At 43.5% G+C, this 20,203-nt stretch overlaps 1 protein-coding gene across 2 annotated transcripts in view; it reads left to right on the top strand.

The window, feature by feature from the left end:
* The window catches only part of LOC126412172 (dual specificity mitogen-activated protein kinase kinase dSOR1), a 96,634-nt gene that overhangs the window by 23,454 nt on the left and 52,977 nt on the right, over nucleotides 1–20,203 (top strand). The window lies entirely within an intron of this gene.

Genomic DNA, 20,203 nt, shown 5'->3' with positions numbered 1-20,203 from the left:
GCAAGGTTCTTTCCGCATTAACTGTCATTTCACTGACATAATGTGGGACCATGTGAATCTTAATAATTCTTATTTATGTACTCGTCCATAGATCATCTCTCAATGATACAGGACTTGTCATTGTAATACAGAGCAAATAGATAACTCATAATAAGCGTACACATGGTACAGATCAATATGTTTTTATGAAGTTAGGAGAGGGGTTGTCCATGGCCTTACTGAAGGACCCATCCCAACCTTGTCCTGAAATGGTTTAGGAATACCTAAGTTGGAATTCCCAGACAGAGCAAACTCCATCCTTCTGAATATGAAGCCAGCGTCTTAACAGTTTCACTGCGTTCACTGCCTCATTTGGTTGATTCCTGCTGTACAATGTTATTTTGACTATACAGAGTTTACAGTAGGTAACTTACAATATAAAACATTGTGTATCACTGTGCACAGTGTGGACACCAGCTTATGACTCCAGGACAATGAACATGCCGCTATGCACTTCCTCCAGTTTGATCAGAAAATTCATTACAGGCATTTAAACGTGCTACTGTATCCCATGCACATTTTTTTGTCATTTCTTCTCTTAAAAGCTTGAGGCAGCATCCCCCATGATGCATGAGATGCTGAGCTCATGAGAATGAAAAGACGTTGCTGTTGTGCACTGTAGATCTTGGCAAATGATTTTCTTACAAAAGCATTCCATTGTGATCATGTATTGCAAGGTGACAGTATGTTGTTGTTGTTGTTGCCCCCTCCCATTAATAGCCACTACTCAGAGTCGTCAAAATAGTTTTTAATTCTGTAGTATGCATTACTTATGAAGTATGCTTTAGCTGCCTCTCTAAACAATTGTACTTTCACTACTTCACTACTAAATTCAAAGAAGGAAGGAAGAAAGATCGGGTTTAATGTCCCGTCAATATTGAGCTCATTAGAGAGGGAGCACAAGCTGGGACTGTGTGAAGGATGGGGAAGGAAATTGGCCATGTCCTTTCAGAGGAACAATTCCAGCATTCATGTGGAGCAATTTAGGGAAATCACAGAAAACCTAAATCTGGATGGCTGAAGTGTCGTCCTTCCGAATGCGAGTCCAATGTGCTAAATACTGCACCACCTCTCTCAGGCAAATGTACTTTAGAAGTCTTTTCATCTCCTTGGACATTTTATTATACAATTTTAATTCCTTGTATTTATATTCTCTTCAGGTTGATAGATGTACTCACTTGGTGCAGTAAGGATATCCAGTTTTTAAATAGGTCCTTACAATGAGACCAACAAATAATTTTAGTTATTATTCTTACTGACATTTCCTGCAGTTTAAAAACTGTGTGGATGTTTTGTGCCTTTGATCCCCAGAAAAGAGTCCCATAATTAAGAACTGATTGTACGTAGGAGTAGTATCTCACCACAAGTCACTGGCTGTTACAATCTGATGATAAAACCCCAAGAACATAACATGCTGATAACATTCTTCTTTCCAATTTTTGTGTGTTCAATCCATATTCATTTAGAGTCAGTATTCATCCCTAAAGACTTTCTGTTTGTTACTTAAGCCATAGATTTATCACCTATGTTTAATGCAACAAAGTTTATTTCCCTCTTTATGCTGAAGTGCATGTTGTTTGTTTTCTTTATGTTCAAGGTTAATTTATTACATGTTGCCCAAATGTAATCATTCTTGAAGATTTCATTTGCTTTCCCTGATAAAAGCTGTGGTGTTTTATCAGCGACTTTGATACTGCTGTCATCAACAAAGAGAACTTTTTCTCTATGTCTTACATAATGTGGAAAGTCACAGATATATATTTAAACTGGACCAAATGCATTATGCTGAGAAACACCTATATTTACATTTCTTGTCTGACAGTTGTTTTACTAAAAAAAATTAACAGCAACAGACATGTGAACTCTCTCTGCCTTTTTCATCCTGTTTCGCAGGTACAAGGAACTCCTTTCTTGTTATTCCTTTTGCATGTAGTGTGTCTAGCGTGTTTAGTAGTTCACGGTAAATGATAACAGCCAAACAGTTGCAGGATAAAGATTTATTAAAACCCTTGACCATGGTTTCGGTATATCTAAATATACCTTCATCAGAAGTAAAATACACTAAAATCACATACTGCAGTGGAGATACATAAAATAATCATGCCAAAGGAATGCAAAAGGAATAACAAGAAAGTAGTTCCTTGTACCTGCAATACAGGATGAAAAAGGCAGAGAGAGTTCACGTCTGTTGCTGTTAATGTTTTTTAGTAAAACAACTGTCTGACAAGAAACGTAAATATAGGTGTTTCTCAGCATAATGCATTTGGTCCAATTTTACTCGTAATATATATCTGTGTGTGTTCACATTGTCTAAGACATAGTGAAAAAGTTCTCTTTGTTGATGACAGCAGTATCAAAGTACTGTCGATGTCTTTGGCATGATTATTTTATGTATCTCAACTGCAGAATGCGATTTTAGTGTATTTTACTTCTGATGAAGGTATATTTAGATATACCGAAACTGTGGTCAAGGATTTTAATAAATCTTTATCCTGCAACTGTTTACCTGTTATCATTTACCATGACGAATTTCAACAGTTGCTGTTTCAGCCCCCAAAGTCTGGTCAAGTGTAAGAATATGTCTGTAACACTGTTATCCTTATCAAGAGCTTCAAGTACCACTTTTGTAAACTTCATAATGGCCTATATTGTACTTCCCTAGCTTTGGAAATCAAACCGTGCTTCATTGAATAGGTTGTATTTTTTCATGTAACTCGTTACTCAATGTTTCATTACTGATTCAGTCGTTTTTGAGACCACTGACACTAGTGAAACAGTCCTTTTGTTATATGTACTCTTCGCATTATCTATCTTTAGTAGGAATACAACTTGTGCATGCGTTACTTTGGAAAAACACCTGAACTAAAGCATTCAGTTATTAACTTTGCTAATGGTTTTTGAGCTGTGTGTGTGTGTGTGTGTGTGTGTGTGTGTGTGTGTGTGTGTGTGTGTGTATTTCCCATTTCTGCATTGTCTTTCCTTAAGCTCTGCTGTGGGAAACAACATTGCTTGTGCTGTGTAATTCTGTCTGTGTGCCCTACATGTGACTTACGAAATTTTGTTGCAATATCCCACAATACCAGAGAAATATTCATTTACAAAATTTGCTGATTCCTGAGGATTTTCTATTAGTCTACTCCTATCTTTGATTTACATGTTATTATATTTGCCTGCCTTTTCAATTTCAAGTTTTATACCATCCTAAACCACTTTACTTCTGTATTCTGCTTAGTTATTATGTCATTGAACAGTCTTTTGCAGCAAGCAGTGACCTCCTGTGCATCTATTTGCACTTGTGATAGTGATCTATGAACTGTAGATCAATGTAATGCATTTGTAATGAACTGAGAGGACTTTGTAACACCAGCTGTTATCCATCTACTTTCCTTAGTTGGTGCTGTTGAAGTGGCTACTTTTGGAAATGTCTCTTCAAAAATTAATTTGTGCAAAATTTAGATAATACAATATCTACATAGGTTTCCACATATTCTTCATCTCAAGTTTTATTTGTCACTGGCCTAGAAAAAAATATGGCTTTTACATTTCAAGAAGATTTTTTTGTAAGTCTGCAGTTTTATGAGTTTTGCCAAGCCTATTTTAGGTTTATTATCTGACAGTTATGTCCAGAGAAGGCAATATCTTTTATGAATACTGTACAGTTTTTCCTGTCACTGTCTGTAAGTAATGAACTTTTTGAGACCCTGCTAGTAGTGTTTACCATTTGTGCCGTGCCCAAAGAGTTCAAAATGTTTAGGAAGTTAACACTAGTTTCACCCTCAACATGTGTGTTAATATTCACTTTTCCACATGTCATTATGTTTGTTTTGGGAGCTGAGATTCTTTCCAGGAGCTTGTTGAAGAAGGTATCAACGCCACTAGGTGAGCAGCATACACACAGAATGATTAACTTCTAATGAATATATAGCTTTGTTAGTTCAATATCTGCCAGTCCAAAATGCGCGTCTACACAAGTTGTGGTCATATCTTCCCTAACTTTAAAGTGAGTGCCACTTCTGATATCAATACATGATACATTGTCCTGTAATATGAATCAACAGTAGCAACTTGCACAGTCATGTGACGATAACACTGTAATGCATACCACCGTGCTGTACAAAAACTGTAATTCAACTTCAAACTCGTGTATTTTATCGTTGATAGACTGCATATTTTGATGAAGAATAGATAGTTCTGAGCAATTTTGTATTGTCTTTGTCCTTATTTCTTATAACTGTCCGTATTTTCTATAAGTAGTGAGAGTGCAGTCTGATGCACATTCTGGGGAACCTATTGTCAAGATTTTTTGTAAAAAAAGGCCTAGTCTACGTATCCCCCCCTGCGGGTCCGGGGTAAGAATAGGCCCGAGGTATTCCTGCCTGTCGTAAGAGGCGACTAAAAGGAGTTTCAACCATTTTGGCCTTCCATGTGATGGTCCCCCTTGGGGTTTGACCTCCATTTTTCAAAATTCTACAGAAGTACGAGCCTTTTGGGGAAGGGCGCCTTACGTGGTGTCTCACTGGTCCTGAGTGCACTAAGACCTTGGCACTCAGCATTGTAACGGCGTTGTAACCACACCCGCTATTCCTCAAATTGGGCCTAAACGCCTGATGGGTTGCACAAGTTACGCCCATAGTGCGCCCCCAACTGCACCTACGATCATGATGGACTTTCCATGGCACCCGAAGTCCAGCACGGTAGCCAGCCCGTTGTGGTGGGGTCATCATGTACCCTCTAGGTTGTAGCCCCCTGACAACACAGGGATCGTACTGCCGATACCTGAGCTGCACACTCCCCACGTCGGCCGAGGAGTAGATGCCCGTCTCCTTGGGGCATCAGGACTCCCAGCAATGGTCATCCTGCCAGGTGGCCCTTGCTGAGGCTGGGTGGCGCCCATGGGGAGAGCCCCTGGTCGGAGTGGGTGGTATCGGGGCGGACGTTTCGCAGATGAAACGTCAACATGTATCAGGTTGCTCTGCGGCCGAGTCTTTTAAAAAGAAAGGTACTGTCTCTGGTTCTGGTTCTCATGCCCCTTCCCCCTTGGCCACTCCCTGGGAGGAAGGACAGGCCCGCCGGCTTGGGGTGAAGTACTTCGCCCGTTATTTAGTCTGTTCTTGGACCGATGGGGGGACATTCACCATCTCCAAGCCCATGTTCTTTGTCCAGCACATCGAGGACATCTTCGGGGAAATCGAGGCTCTCAGTAAAATGCGTTCGGGGTCCGTTCTTATAAAGACTACCTCCGCCACTCAGTCGGCAGCGCTCCAGGTGTGCGACCGCCTAGGGGACATCCCAGTGTCCATTGTCCCGCATCTGGCACTGAATAGGACGCAGGGGTTTATTTTTCATCAGGATCTCCTGCTGCAATCTGATGAGGAGCTCAGGGCCAACCTGGAGCGCCGAGGCGTGCATTTCGTCCGGCGAGTCCAGCGCGGCCCCAAAGACAGTCGCATCGACACCGGGGCCTTTATCCTCGCCTTCGAGGGGGACGTTCTCCCGGAGAAGGTAAAGGTGATGTGCTACCGGTGCGACGTGCAACCTTACGTCCTGCCTCCTATGCGCTGCTTTCGGTGTTTGCGCTTTGGGCACATGTCGTCACGGTGTGAGGCTGAGCCCCTTTGTGGCGATTGTGGACGTCCTCTTCGTGAGGAACATACATGCACCCCATCACCTCGGTGCGTCAATTGTCCTGGCATCCACTCGCCTAGATCTTTAGACTGCCCCGCGTATCAGATGGAGAAGAAGATCCAAGAATTAAAAACTTTGGATCGCCTCTCTTATTCTGAGGCCAGGAAAAAGTATGACCGCCTCCATCCCATGATGTTGACAACTTCGTTTGCCTCAGTCATGTCCGCTCCTTCCACAGTATCCTCACCCCTATCCTGTCCCCCCTCCACCTCGTCACCCCGTCCGGGGTCTATGCCTCTGCCTCCCAAATCCCTCCCTTCCAAATCCTCCTCCCTCGTGGCCCCTGCCCCCTCTGCCCCAGAGGCCACCCTTCCTCCTCCTCCCCCTCCACCGCCTGAGAAGCGATCCTCTTCTCAGGCGTCCATCGGAGAAATGTTCCGGACCCCGCCTTCCGAGGTCCGGCGTTCCAAAACGGACCCCACGCGTGAGGACCTTCTTCGGGTCCAGCCCACCATCCCTGTGCCTCATCGGACTTCCCAGAAGGCCTCCAAGAACAAGTCTTTATCCCCCTCTCCACCCCGGTGCGTTTCGTCTGACGCTCCATCCGTGAGTCGCTGCTCCCGGCCGTCCTCAGTTTCGCCGGGACGCTCTGCTGCCAGGCGCTCAGCTGGCCTCTCGTCGGCGAATGATGCTGCCCCTCCTATGCAACCCGGGAAAGCGGCCACAGCTGGTGATGACTCGATGGAACAGGATCTGCCTCCCGCCAGTTGTAGCGTTGTTCCCTCGAAACCTGGCCGTCCGCGGCCGTCGAGGTGACCAGCTCTTCACCCATTTTGTTCCCCCTTTTTTCTGACTAGTGATGGCTTTGTTACATTGGAACATAAGAGGTATTCGATCTAATCGGGAGGAATTACAACTGCTCCTCCGCCTGCACTGTCCGCTCGTCCTTGGTCTCCAGGAAACCAAGTTGCGCCCAACTGACCGTCTTGCTTTTACCCACTATACCTCGGAGCGGTCTGACCTCACCCCTGTGGACGGTATTCCAGCTCATGGTGGGGTCATGTTGCTCATTCGGGACGATGTCTATTACCATCGCATCCCATTGACCACCCCACTCCAAGCAATAGCTGTCCGTATTACTCTTTCTGCCTTTACTTTTTCCGTTTGTACCGTCTACGCTCCATCATCATCTGCAGTTAGTCGGGCTGACATGATGCACCTGCTTGTTCAGCGTCCTCCGCCGTTTTTATTGTTTGGCGACTTCAATGCCCATCATCCCCTTTGGGGCTCTCCTGCATCCTGTCAGAGAGGCTCCCTCTTGGCGGATGTCTTCAACCATCTCAATCTTGTCTGCCTCAATACTGGCGCCCCGACTTTCCTCTCGGACTCTACTCATACCTATTCCCACTTGGACCTCTCGATCTGTTCTACCACTCTTGCCCGTCGGTTCGAGTGGTATGTCCTTTCTGACACCTATTCAAGCGACCACTTCCCCTGTGTCGTTCGTCTCCTGCACCACACCCCATCCCCACGTCCTTCGAGCTGGAACATACCGAAAGCTGACTGGGGACTTTACTCCTCCCTGGTGACCTTTTCGGACCACGATTTTCTCAGTTGTGACAGTCAGGTCGAATACCTCACGGCTGTTATCATCAATGCTGCCGAACGTTCCATTCCTCATACTGCCTCTTCTTCACGTCGCGTTTCCGTCCCCTGGTGGAATGAGGCTTGTAGAGACGCTATCCGTGCTCGATGACGTGCTTTACGCACCTTTCGCCGCCATCCTACGTTGGCGAATTGCATTGGATACAAACGACTCCGAGCGCAATGCCGTAGAGTCATCAAAGACAGCAAAAAAGCTTGTTGGGCCTCTTTCACCAGCTCCTTTAACAGTTTTACTCCCTCTTCTGTCGTCTGGGGTGGCCTGCGCCGGCTGTCGGGCATTAAGGCCCATTCCTCGGTACCTGGCCTGACTTCAGGTACTGAGGTCCTTGTTGATCCTGTGGATGTCTCCAACGCCTTCGGCCACTTTTTTGCGGAGGTTTCAAGCTCCGCCCATTACCACCCTGCCTTCCTTCCCAGGAAAGAGGCAGAAGAGGCTCGGCGACCTTCCTTCCACTCGCTGAATCTGGAAAATTATAATGCCCCCTTTACTATGCGGGAACTCGAACGTGCACTTGCACTGGCCCGGTCCTCTGCTCCGGGGCCAGATGCCATTCACGTTCAGATGCTGGCCCACCTTTCTCCGGCAGGCAAAAGCTTCCTTCTTCGTACCTACAATCGCGTCTGGACCAAAGGCCAAGTCCCCATGCATTGGCGTGACGCCGTCGTTGTTCCTATACCCAAACCCGGGAAGGATAGACACCTTCCTTCTAGTTACCGCCCCATTTCTCTTACGAGCTGTGTCTGTAAGGTGATGGAGCGCATGGTTAACGCTCGGTTAGTTTGGATTCTTGAATCTCGACGGCTACTTACCAATGTTCAATGCGGCTTTCGTTGCCGCCGCTCCGCTTTGACCACCTTGTGACCTAGTCGACATTGATCATGAACAACTTTTTGCGAAAGTGCCAAACAGTAGCCGTGTTCTTTGATTTGGAGAAGGCTTATGATACCTGTTGGAGAGGAGGTATCCTCCGCACTATGCACAGGTGGGGTCTACGCGGCCGCCTACCCCTTTTTATTGATTCCTTTTTAACAGATCGCAAGTTTAGGGTACGTGTGGGTTCCGTATTGTAAGACGTCTTCCTCCAGGAGAACGGAGTGCCTCAGGGCTTTGTCTTGAGCGTAGCCCTTTTTGCCATAGCGATCAATCCAATTATGGATTGCATTCCACCTAATATCTCAGGCTCTCTTTTTGTCAATGACTTCGCAATCTACTGCAGTGCCCAGAGAACATGCCTCCTGGAGCGCTGCCTTCAGCGTTGCCTGTACTCATGGAGTGTGGCAAATGGCTTCCGGTTCTCTGAAGAGAAGACGGTTTGCATCAACTTTTGGCGATATAAAGCATTCCTTCCGCCATCCTTACATCTCGGTCCCGTTGTTCTCCCATTCGTGGAAACAACTAAGTTTCTAGGCTCCACACTGGACAGGAAACTTTGTTGGTCTCCGCACGTCTCTTATTTGGCTGCCGGTTGTACATGTTCCCTTAATGTCCTCAGAGTTCTTAGTGGTTCATCTTGGGGAGCGGATCGCACTGTCCTGCTTCACTTGCATCGGTCCATAGTCCGATCAAAGCTGGATTATGGGAGCCTCGTCTACTCGTCTGCTCGGCCATCCCTCTTACGCCGTCTCAACTCCATCCACCATTGGGGGTTACGTCTTGCGACCGGAGCATTCTACACTAGTCACGTCGAGAGTCTTTATGCTGAAGCTGCCGAATTACCATTGACCTACCGGCGCGACGTACTGCTTTGTCGGTATGCCTGCCGGCTGTTGTCAATGCCCGACCACCCCTCTTATCAGTCCTCCTTTGCCGATTCTCTCGACCATCAGTATGGGTTGTATGTGTCTGCCCTGCTGCCCCCTGGAGTCCGCTTTCGTCGCCTGCTTCGACAATTGGATTTTGCCCTCCCTACCACCTTCAGAGAGGGTTAGAGCCCGACACCACCATGGCTCCAAGCTCCGGTTCATATTTATCTCGACCTCAGCTCGCTCCCGAAGGAGGGTACTCCGGCTGCAGTGTATTGCTCACCGTTTGTCGAACTTCGTGCGCGACTTGCCAGTCACACCTTTATTTACACTGATGGCTCCAAAACTGACGATGGTGTCGGCTGTGCCTTTGTCGTCGGGGCCGGCACCTTTAAATACCGGCTACTTGACCAGTGATCCAGCTTTACGGCCGAGCTTTTTGCTCTCCGTCAGGCCGTTCAGTATGCCCGCCGCCACCGCCACTCATCGTATGTACTCTGCTCTGATTCACTCAGGTGCTCTTCAGAGCCTTGGAGCTCCATATCCGGTCCATCCCTTGGTGCAACGGATCCAGCAGTCCCTCCATTCTTCTGCTGCTGATGGCTCTCCTTTCAGCTTTCTGTGGGTTCCCGGCCATGTAGGAGTGCCTGGGAATGAGGCTGCTGATGCTGCAGCCAAGGCTGCAGTCCTCCTGCCTCGGCCAGCCTCCCATTGTGTCCCGTCATCTGACATTAGTGGGGTTGTTTGTAGGAGGCTTGTGTCTTTGTGGTGGGATACTTGGTCATCACTTCAAGGAAACAAGCTCTGGGCAGTAAAACTGTTCCCAACTGCTTGGACAATCTCCTCCTGACCATCTCGGCGAGAAGAGGTCCTTCTGACCAGATTGCGGATTGGGCATTGCCAGTTTAGCCACCGCTACCTGCTCTCCGGTGACCCAGCCCCGCAGTGCCCTTGTGGTCATGCATTAACAGTGCGCCATGTTTTATTGTCGTGTCCCCGTTTTAGTCAATCTCGTGTTGTCCTCTCTCTGCCATCTACTTTACAGGATAGTTTAGCTGATAATGCTCGAGCAGCTGCTCGTGTTCTTCGTTTCATTACTTTGACTGGCTTGTCCAAAGACATCTAACTCCTTCACTTATTTTATCTGCATCTTTGTAAGAACTTTCTGGGGTCCCCCCCCCCCCCTCCCCCCTTGAGTTATACTGGATTCTATGTCCTCTAACAATTGTAACTGGGCGCTAATGACCTCAGTAGTTGAGCGCCCTTAAACCCCAAACAAAAAAAAAAAGTCTACGTGTCCATTACAAGATATATTTATCTTTGTGTGGTTTCATACCCATCTGCTATACTTTGACTAATTAACTTCACCAATTTCCTTTTCCAGCCCTGTTGTGCAGACCATTCCTAGTGTAGCTCATCTCTCAATAATTCCCACTGACGCCAGTGCAATTTGCACCCAGTCAGCAGTCATTGGTGCCATCTCCAGCTCTGCATTGATTCACTGTATAGCACTGCCAAGGCAAGACGGATCGTGCCACTGCAACAATTTGACCATGCTCACATTGGCATCACCAGTAAGAGAACCTATCTCTCTCAGGACACCACCTGTGTCGTACACCCTGCCCCTGTCCAAGCTGTTCTGTGCCCCACTCTCTATCACTATCCCTTTTGTGAAGTCCTTACATTAAGACACTAAACCCTCTATCACCTGATTCAGCCCAGTGCTTGGCTTGAAAATGCTGGTGACCTGATACCCTTCCCATTTCTCCTACAACTGAAGATCTACACCTCTGCCATGACTGCTGTCCGCTAGTGGTATTTTCTTGTTCCTAACATTAGTGTTATTCGAAGCCTTCCTACCTGTGGGCAGAGTCTGCTGCACATTTCCTACTCCTACACCACCCAGAGGATCGTCTGTCCTCAGCATCGGCTGCTGGTACCTGTTACTACAAGACACGACAAAACTGTAAGTCTGCATCCTCGTACTAGCCTTCCTATCAGCTGCCAGTTCCCAACCACCACCCCCTTCTCACCACTACCTATCTTTATCCACATTAATTCTTTACTATCATCTTCCAAATATGCCTGGACAGCACAGATCTTCCTTTCCTTTCTGCTCCTCTGTTAATATTTTCCTGCTACACATTTTGCATTTCCAAGACAGGGCATCAGGGACCTTTTTAGAGTTCTCCCCACTGCATCCCCACCAGTGATACCATTTGCTGTAGCTACCACAATATATCGTACTACTCTCTTTCCCTTTGGCAACTTCCACAGTTTTTACTCGTGGTCAAATAAAATATCTATAGCAAAGAAAAAACTGTAAATATTTGAAACAAAAAGAGTATTCTGAGATGTATTATGTCTGTTCCACTTCAAAAGTACAAAAGTTAACTTTCAGAGGTGAATTTATTGTGAGTGTGAGTTCAGTTACGTCATATATACATATGTAAACAAAATGGTAACCTGAAGCCACACCTAATAGAAATTCAAACCAACATGAGATATTTTCCAAATGCAATGCAGAGATATCAAATCTTCACATGTATAACTTGAATGAAAGACAGTAGTTTGGATTTTCACAGAAAAAGTTTTATGTAAACTACGCACATATTTGCACAGTTTGTTACAAATACGAGTTCAGTGTTTAAACAAAAGTCGGACCTAGATAGCAACTATTCGGAATTCTCTAAACAGGTTACCCTTTGGTACAATAACCACTAAATATACTAAAAAAAGGTTTTCAAAACTTGATAAACAAAAAAGAACAAAAGCATGATCAAAATTCATGTTGTGATGAGCACTAAAATCACACTTGTCACTCTCCAGTGGGTCAGTTGGGCCATTGGTTAATACTATATCAATGAGCTAAGAAAGCTTGACAGAGTAGTCTTTCAGAGCAATCAGTAGCTCAGAATGACTCTTCCCAGCTGCTGATAGAAAATGAGCTGTGCACACAGCCCTAATCCTGGCGCCATCAGTGATCTTGTTTATGGTTCATGCATGCATCTTTTTCTGCTAAATTGCAGTTGAAGTTTGTTTTGGAGCAAGTAAATTCAGTGTTCCAATTCTTGATTAGAAGATGGACCCCTCATTGTTGTGATAGCGAAAGTCTGCTTTTTTTGTTTTGATTGTTATATAAAGTGTTTGGGTTAATATTATGTGTAATGTTGGTAGTGGAAATTAAACCATGAATGGGAGTGGAATGTCTTTGAAAGGAACAGATTGAAGTATAAAGTTACACACAACAGTGGAATGGAATGTGTTCTTACCTGTAGAACAATGATTCCAGAAAATAAGCGTAGGGTCATTGAATAATGTTGTAAGAGTCTCAGTCTTTCTCAAATATTGTCAAAATAAGCAAAGGATTCTGTTTTTGGTGATTTCTATAAATTATGTTAGTATGCTATTCAAAATCCATACGTATATCAAAACATTTTGCAATATGACTGGCAGTTAGTAATGTTTAAAAGGGTATGTTAATGAAGTGAAGTGATTGAAAATAGGATAAAGCATGCCTCAATTGTTAGGTAGTAGTAATACTGACCAGTGTGTAGTTAAAGTGATTTCGTAATTTATTGGATTGAGTCACATTTGAAAAAGGTAAAAACACAGTCATATCCTCCTGTATATATCTTTCATAGAAGCTAAAAACTGCATTGGTGAGAAACAGTTAGAGGAAATGCAGGTGTATGAAAGATTGATTAGATATAGGATCAGTTACAGGTAGCAGAATAGTTTGTTTGGAGAACTTCCACCATTACAGTTTGCTGATTTCTGGTATATTGATGTTGAACTTTTGGGTATCTTGTCTCAGTCCTGTAACTTCACTGGTACCCATGCTTGAGCAAAATTATGCTACACATTTGCAGATTGGAAATTTTCTTTCACCCTGAATATAAACCTGAATTATCTACTCCTGACCCGCAGGGCACTTTATGGTGTGTGTGGTGTAGGATTCTTAGTGAAGTATTATCATTCCCCTTTTTTCTGTTCCATTCATGCTTGTTTAGTGAGGGCAGTTTTACTGTCTTAGTTATTCTGTATGAGAGAGGAAGGAAGTAGTACAACATTCAACTTCTTTAATTTGTAAAATGCCATTATAAACTGCCAAAAGCTTCTGTTTGGATGGTAATGTTTATTAGCTACTAAGTTTGGTCATGTGGCCATCATCTGGCAGGCATATTTCATCATACAGGAAACATTTATACAGGAAATTTCACAACGACAACTGTTGTTGTTGTGGTCTTCAGTCCTGAGACTGGTTTGATGCAGCTCTCCATGCTACTCTATCCTGTACAAGCTTCATCATCTCCCAGTACCTACTGCAACCTACATCCTTCTGAATCTGCTTAGTGTATTCATCTCTTGGTCTCCCTCTACGATTTTTACCATCCACGCTGCCCTCCAATACTAAATTGGTGATCCCTTGATGCCTCAGAACATGTCCTACCAACCGATCCCTTCTTCTAGTCAAGTAGTGCCACAAACTTCTCTTCTTCCCAATCCTATTCAATACCTCCTCATTAGTTATATGATCTACCCATCTAATCTTCAGCATTCTTCTGTAGCACCACATTTCGAAAGCTTCTATTCTCTTCTTGTCTTAACTATTTATCATCCACGTTTCACTACCATACGTGGCTACGTTCCATACAAATACTTTCAGAAACGACTTCCTGACACTTAAATCTATACTCGATGTTAACAAATTTCTCTTCTTCAGAATCGCTTTCCTTGCCATTGCCAGTCTACATTTTATATCCTCTCTACTTCAACCATCATCAGTTATTTCGCTCCCCAAATAGCAAAACTCCTTTACTACTTTAAGTGTCTCATTTCCCAATCTAATTCCCTCAGCATCACCCGACTTAATCTGACTACTTTCCATTATCCTCGTTTTGCTTTTGTTGATGTTCATCTTATACCCTCCTTTCAAGGCACTGTCCATTCCGTTCAACTGCTCTTCCAAGTCTGACAGAATTACAATGTCATCGGCGAACCTCAAAGTTTTTATTTCTTCTCCATGGATTTTAATACCTACTCCGAATTTTTCTTTTGTTTCCTTTACTGCTTGCTCAATATACAGATTGAATAACATCGGGGAGAGGCTACAACCCTGTCTCACTCCCTTCCCAACCACTGCTTCCGTTTCATGTCCCTCGACTCTTATAACTGCCATCTGGTTTCTGTAGAAATTGTAAATAGCCTTTCGCTCCCTGTATTTTACCCCTGCCACCTTCAGAATTTGAAAGATAGTATTCCATCCAACATTGTCAAAAGCTTTCTCTAAGTCTACAAATGCTAGAAACGTAGGTTTGCCTTTCTTTAATCTAGCTTCTAAGATAAGTCGTAGGGTCAGTATTGCCTCACGTGTTCCAATATTTCTACGGAATCCAAACTGATCTTCCCCAAGGTCAGCTTCTACCAGTTTTTCCATTCGTCTGTAAAGAATTCGCGTTAGTATTTTGCATCCGTGACTCATTAAACTGACTGTTCGGTAATTTTCACATCTGCCAGCACCTGCTTTCTTTGGGATTGGAATTATATTCTTCTTGAAGTCTGAGGGTATTTCGCCTGTCTCATACATCTTGCTCACCAGATGGTAGAGTTTTGTCAGGACTGGCTCTCCCAAGGCCGTCAGTAGTTCTAATGGAATGTTGTCTACTCCCGGGGCCGTGTTTCGACTCAGGTTCCTTCATTGCTCTGTCAAACTCTTCACGCAGTATCATATCTCCCATTTCATCTTCATCTACATTCTCTTCCATTTCCATAATATTGTCCTCAAGTACATTGCCTTTGTATAGACCCTCTATATACTCTTTCCAGCTTTCTGCTTTCCCTTCTTTGCATAGAACTTAGTTTCCATCTGATCTCTTGATAGTCATACAAGTGGTTTTCTTACCTCCAAAGGTCTCTTTAATTTTCTGTAGGCAGTATCTATCTTACCCCTAGTGAGATAAGCCTCTACATCCTTACATTTGTCCTTTAGCCATCCCTGCTTAGCCATTTTGCACTTCCTGTCGATCTCATTTTTGAGACGTTTGTATTCCTTTTGCCTGCTTCATTTACTGCATTTTTATATTTTCTCCTTTCATCAATTAAATTCAATATTTCTTCTGTTACCCGAGAATTTCTACTAGCCTTCGTCTTTTTACCTACTAGGTCCTCTGCTGCCTTGACTATTTCATTCCTCAAAGCTACCCATTCTTCTTCTACTGTATTTCTTTCCCCCATTCCTGTCAATTGTTCCCTTATGCCAATTGTTCCCTTATGCTCTCCCTGAAACTCTGTACAACCTCTGGTTTAGTCAGTTTATCCAGGTCCCATCTCCTTAATTTTCCCCCTTTTTGCAGTTTCTTCAGTTTTAATCTACAGTTCATAACCAATAAATTGTGGTCAGAGTCCACATCTGCCCCCGGAAATGTCTTGCAATTTAAAACCTGGTTCCTAAATCTCTGTTTTACCATTATATAATCTATCTGATACCTTTTAGTATCTCCAGGGTTCTTCCATGTATACAACCTTCTTTTATGATTCTTGAACCAGATGTTAGCTATGATTAAGTTGTGCTCTGTGCAAAATTCTACCAGGCGGCTTCCTCTTTCATTTCTTAGCCCCAATCCATATTCACCTACTACGTTTCCTTCTCTCCCTTTTCCTGCTACCAAATTCCAGTCACTCATGACTATTAAATTTTCGTCTCCCTTCACTATCTGAATAATTTCTTTTATTTCATCATACATTTCTTCAATTTCTTCGTCATCTGCAGAGCTAGTTGGCATATAAACTTGTACTAGTGTAGTAGGCATGGGCTTCGTGTCTATCTTGCCCACAATAATGTGTTCACTATGTTTTTTGTAGTAGCTTACATGCATTCCTATTTTTTTATTCATTATTAAACCTACTCCTGCATTACCCCTATTTGATTTTGTGTTTATAACCCTGTGTTTACCTGACCAAAAGTCTTGTTCCTCCTGCCACCGAACTTCACTAATTCCCACTATATCTAACTTTAACCTATCCATTTCCCTTTTTAAATTTTCTAGCGTACCTGCCCGATTAAGGGATCTGACATTCCACACTCCGTTCCGTAGAACGCCAGTTGTCTTTCTCCTGATAACGACGTCCTCCTGAGTAGTCCCCGCCCGGAGATCCGAATGGGGGACTATTTTACCTCCGGAATATTTTACCCAAGAGGACGCCATCATCATTTAACCATACAGTAAAGCTGCATGCCCTCGGGAAAAATTACGGCTGTAGTTTCCCCTTGCTTTCAGTCGTTCGCAGTACCAGCACAGCAAGGCCGTTTTGGTTAGTGTTACAAGGCCAGATCAGTCAATCATCCAGACTCTTGCCCCTGCAACTACTGAAAAGGCTGCTGCTCCTCTTCAGGAACCACACGTTTGTCTGGCCTCTCAACAGATACCCCTCCGTTGTGGTTGCACTTACGGTACGGCTATCTGAATCGCTGAGGCACGCAAGCCTCCTCACCAACGGCAAGGTCCGTGGTTCTTTGGGGGGGTAATGTAATGTAATCTTAAAGGTGGTTACCGTCACTTTCCAATTTGTATTTCCTGTCGTGGATTTCCTGTGTAAGTGTTTCTTGTAATGATGAAGTGTATATGTTGGATGGCAATTGCTTCACTGAAATTAGTAGTTAATAAAAAGTTTCATCTGTACAACAGCTTTTGGGTGTTCGAGTTTTTAAGATACAGTCAAGCTGTGGAGCACCGTCTTCATAAAATCTTATTGAAATTATGCTGTCAGATATTTAACAGCAAACACCTCAGTGATACATCTCTCTTGTTTTGTCTGCCACTGGAGTTGAATGAGAACCTCAGTGACACTGTCCTGTTTGCTAAACCAACCTTTGACAAAGTTTGATACTCTTCTTTTGATATCCTCCATTGACTCTCCTGTTAGGTATTCCAGACTGGCAGGCTACACATGAGAATCAATTGAACAGTAGTTTTAGACAGGACTGATGGCCTTTGTATTCTGGACCCTTCAATCCCACAAACCAACCAACCAATAGTTTTAGATGCTGCCTTCATGCAAGAATTAGATTCCCTTTGAATTCTTGCAATGAACGTATCTGGCATAAGTCTTACCTGCAAGTTGTTTTGTGTATTCATTCTACTTCAGGTCACTCTGAATGTGCACTTCTAGATATTGTATGATAATGACTTTTCAGGAATGTATTGTCAGTTGTGTAATGGACAATAGTGAGCTGTTCTGTCAATTTATGTGTAATAGTTGAACTCGTGTTGAGCCTCTTAACAAAACTTCGCAGGCTGTTTTCCATTTTCCTATGATCTTCCGACATTGAGACGTCTATGACCCATTGTTATACACTCGATGTGAACTGCAGCATTTATCTAGTGAAGGCAGCACATCAAGTGGCAAGAACAGTGACACAACTCAGAAATGCAATACTTGAGAAAACTTGACTTAAAGAATTAAGTCTATAAAACTTATATTGAAAAAATGTAAACTACCTTTAAATTTCAAGTAATTATTGTTGATAGTAAATTCTGTTACATTTTTTTCATGCACATTGGATAGTTCACAGGTATTTTTCAGCAACATACACTACAGATGCTGGTTTCCGGCTCATGTCATTTTTCTTGCTGGGGTACTGGGGTATGATATGTCATTGAACCCAAGTGTTCAGTAGAATTTTACTTTGGTTAATTTAGTGGCACTTAGAATAAAGAATTTATACTTAGAATAAAGAATTTATACTACTTTCTTTGTATGATATCTTCAGAGTGTGTACTTGGTTACTACACTGAAGTGCCAAAGAAACTGGTATAGGCATGCGTATTCAAATACATATGTAAACAGGCAGAATATGGCGCTGCAGTCAGCAATGGCAATATAAAGCAAGGAGTGTGTGGCACAGTATTTAGATCGGTTACTGCTGCTACAGTGGCAGGTTATCAAGCTTTTTTAAGTGAGTTTTAACATGGTGTTATGGTCGGCACACGAGTGATGGGACACGGCATCTCTGAGGTAGTGATTAAGTGTGGATTTTCCCATATGACCATTTCACAAGTGTCCCGTGAATACCAGGAATCTGGTAAAACATCAAATCTCTGACATCGTTGTGGCTAGAAAAACATCCTGCAAGAATGGGACCAACGAAGACTGAAAAAAATCGTTCAACGTGACAGAAGTGCAACCCTTCTGCAGATTGCTGCAGATTTCAGTGTTGGGACATCAATAAGTGTCAACATGCAAACCATTCAATGAAACATCATCAATATGGGCTTTTGGCATTGAAGGCTCACTAGTGTACCCTTGATGACTGCACTTCACAAAGCTTTACACCTCGCCTGGACCTGTCAACACCGACATCGGACTCTTGATGACTGGAAACATGTTGCCTGGTCAGAGGAATCTCATTTCAAATTGTATTGAGTGGATGGACATTTACAGATACGGAGACAACATCATGAATCTGTGGACCCTACATGTCAACAGGGGACTGTTCAAGCTGGTGGAGGCTCTGTAATGGTGTGAGGTGTGTGCAGTTGGAGTGATATCCCTGGTTATCTAGATAAGACTCTGGTAGGTGACATGTCCATAAGCATCTTGTCTGATCACCTGCATCCATTCCTGTCCATTGTGCATTCCGATGGAGTTGGGCAATTCCAGCAGGACAGTGCCACACCCCACACATCAAGAGTTGCCACAGAGTGGCTCCAGGAACACTCTTATGAGTTTAAACATTTCCACTTTAAACACTTCTGCTGGCCACCAAACTCCCCAGGCATGAACATTATTGAGCATATCTGGGATGCATTGCAAAGTGCTGCTCAGAAGAGATTTCCACTCTCTCGTACTCTTACGTATTTACGGACACCCCTGCAGGATTCATGGTGTCACTTCCCTCCAGCACTACTTCAGACATTAGTGGAGACCATGCCACGTCATATTTTGACAATTCTGTGAATTCGTGGGGGCACTACATATTAGGCAGGCATACCAGTTTCTTTGCCTCTTCATTGTACATGCATTGGTGTCCTGAAGGAAGTGATGGTGCACTCTGTATAATTGCTAACACTGATTGACATTGTACTTGATGGGGCCAATACCTTGTATGTATCAAAATCAAAATTCGCTCGAGAAAATAATAAAATAATGAGGTAGAATTCTTGTTGAGTACTTACCCAGAGGAGGCGAAATTTCAGTACTGCAGATACACACACATAAAAGCAAAACACTAAACTAGATTTTGGAACTAGAAAAGGAGAAGTGGTTAACTTCTGTTAGTTTAAAAAGGAAGGTAGGTAACTGAGATGCCAGGATGAGTAGGATGTGAGTAACCTGCCCTTTCTTTTTAACTTTCCCAAGCCTTGTCCTTCTCTCCTTACCAATATTGAACTATTGGCTCCAAAACTAGGATAGTAATGATGAGCCAAAACATTATGACCAACTGCTTTATACAGTATTGGTCCATCTTCGGAATGCAGTACAGCAGGGACTATGCATAGCTTGGATTCGACGAGTTCTTGGTACATTTTCAGAGATCAGGGACATGTATATGCAGATATCACAGAGTTCCCATAAGTTACAGGCCAGTGTTTTGTGGGCATGGACATTGCAAGTGACCAGTTCAATTGCCGTGTGTTGTTGGATTGCCCATCATTGTGTGAGTGCTGAAGAGGTCTATGTAATTCAGTGATCACCTATTGAATCCCTGTAGTGCCACATTGAGTGTCCTATTCATATTTGGTTGTACATATGGTCCCTTTCATTTGTGTTTGTTCTCAGTCATAGTTGCGTTGCCCATTCGATTACTGAATTCTTGAAGTAACTTATAAACTACCTTTATACCATCCTTGCAAATTACTGTAGTTACTGTCAAAGCCTATTTATTTGCTGTATGGAACAGAATCGAGGCCTCTTGTTTCTCATTAGCAGGCATGTGCTTATCATACGATTAGTTTCTTTCTAATCTCCCTCAGTTTTGTGGGTCTGTGTAACACAAAAATTTTAAATGTCAGGAGTTCAATCCTGTTTAGCCATAAGATTATTTGTTGCCTCCCACTTATGAGTATTTCAACTCCAATAAGGTTTTGTGTATATTGTTAGTGGAAAGTGCTCACAGTCTAGATTCTGT

This window comes from Schistocerca serialis, chromosome 7 (genome assembly GCF_023864345.2).
Source record: "Schistocerca serialis cubense isolate TAMUIC-IGC-003099 chromosome 7, iqSchSeri2.2, whole genome shotgun sequence".
Taxonomy (NCBI): Eukaryota; Metazoa; Arthropoda; class Insecta; order Orthoptera; family Acrididae; genus Schistocerca; species Schistocerca serialis.
This window is presented reverse-complemented; position numbering and strand designations above follow the sequence as displayed.